Raw genomic sequence first — 2233 nt, 5'->3', positions numbered from 1 at the left:
ACCGCACTTTTTGTTGTTTTCTGATTTTTTCTGTCCAAAAACAGGTTTGTGTGTCATTCAGAATTGAACTGAGAAAACCTGTGAAATTTCTATTAAATTTCTTAATTTGAATTTCTTTTATTTACAATTCAGTAAATTCCTCTTCCTGTCACTGCAATTAAAATTCCCATTCAACTTCCCGTGGAGTGTGACTAATTCAATTCAAATTCCATCTCATGGATTGAAAGGGAAACCATTTTTCAATTCTGAATTTTGCACCAAAAGTAAAAAAAGTAAAAATACTGGTTATATCCCAGACATAATAGGATTACTCACGATAACTCATGGATACAAACAAACCAAACAAACAAACAAATAAATTATTTAAAACATGTTTATTTTATTTTATTTTCAGGGAGTCTGAGGGAGAACAGGACGGGATTTAAACTAGACTGAACTCAAACCCGAGTTCCCATGAGCACAACAGCTCTTTATACGAGAACAATGTGCCACAGCTCTGACAGAAAATCACAGAAACTCGTTTGAAAGTGACATTGTTTTGCTATGTTTGTAAAGAAAACAACAAAAAGTGAAGTATAATTATGATCACTGCCCCGCCTACTTTAGCCATTCCTGGCTCCCTTTTCTCTCGCCTCAGTTGTGCTCTTCCACACTAGGCAGGGATTTGCAAGTCTGGCGGCGTGGGAATTCTCGTTCCCGTAGCGTTTCGACACAGCTCGAGTTCCTGAAGGGGAACATCTACAGGTTACGTATGTAACCACGGTTCCCCGAAGGGAACAAGACGCTGCGTCTCAGGGCCATACTTCCGGCATCCCTGCCAGCGCTTGCTTCACTAATAGAAGCTGACGCCGGTTTCACCGCACGTGCTTTTATGCTTCCTGGTCGCTACGTCACCCCGCCCGTGACGTCTCGCCCATCCATTGGACTGATTACACATGTGATTCAGAGCGTGGTCACTCTGGAGACGTTCCCGTAGCGTTTAGACGCAGCGTCTCATTCCCTTCGGGGGAACCGTGGTTACATACGTAACCTGGAGACGTTCTTGATGATATCTCCCAAGGGTAACATGTAAAGTGTGAAAAGTAACGGTCCTAGTACTGAGCCTTGTGGTACTCCATACTGTACTTATGATCGATATGATACCTTGTCATTCACTGCCACAAATTGATGACGTCAGATGAGTAAGATTTGAACCATGACAATGCAATTCCACTAATGCCAACATAATTTTGTAGTCTACTCAAAAGGATGTTGTGGTTGATAATGTCAAACGCAGAGCTAAGAACCAGTAGCACTAATAGAAAAATACAACCATGATTGGATGATAAGAGCAGGTCATTTGTAACTCCGATGAGAGCAGTCTCAGTACTATGACACGGTCTAAATCCTGACTGGAAATCCTCACAGATACCATTTCTCTGTAAGAAGGAACATAGCTGAGAGGATACTGCCATTTCTAGTATGTTTGACAGAAAAGGGAGATTTGAGATTGGTCTGTAATTAACTAATTCTCTAGTATCAAGTTGAGGTTTTTTAATGAGAGGCTTAATAATAGCCAATTTGAAGGTTTTGGGGTCCATATCCTAATGACATTGACAAATTATTAATATTCAGAAGAGGATCTATGACTTCTGGAAGCACCTCTTTTAGTCGCTTAGATGGAATAGGGTCTAACATACATGTTGTAGGTTTTGATGATTTGACAATTTATACAATTCTTCCTGTCCTATAGCAGAGAATGAGTGGAATTGTTCATCACTTGTTCCTCAGGATCTATGATCTGATGTGATACTGTGGCTGACGGCTGTATGGTTAGAATTTTATCTCTAATATTATCGATCTTGGAAGTAAAGAAGTTCATAAAGTCATTACTGCTGTGCTGTTGGGGAATGTTTGCATCTGTTGATGATTTATTTTTTAAACATAGTTATGAATGGATTTGGATCCTTTTTTTAACCACTAAAAAACTGTCACTCTTTGTTCATCGCGATCTCACAAAGTTCTGTTATGACCAATGAATCTCACACTGCGCAATTAATATATTATTAACATCGTCATGTATACGCTCTGTATGTTATAATGAAAGGATTCGATTGTGATCAGCACAAACCCCAAATTCAGCACAAATCAGCACAAACCCCAGAACAAACAAAACAAATTTAGCAGCCTCGTCTCTGATTGGCTGGAATTATGGCATATTGTAACGCTGGGTTGTGTTGAGCAAGCGAGACGT

This window comes from Sinocyclocheilus anshuiensis, unplaced genomic scaffold (assembly GCF_001515605.1).
Source record: "Sinocyclocheilus anshuiensis isolate Anshui unplaced genomic scaffold, SAMN03320099.WGS_v1.1 scaffold1393, whole genome shotgun sequence".
NCBI classification, from domain to species: Eukaryota; Metazoa; Chordata; class Actinopteri; order Cypriniformes; family Cyprinidae; genus Sinocyclocheilus; species Sinocyclocheilus anshuiensis.
This window is presented reverse-complemented; position numbering follows the sequence as displayed.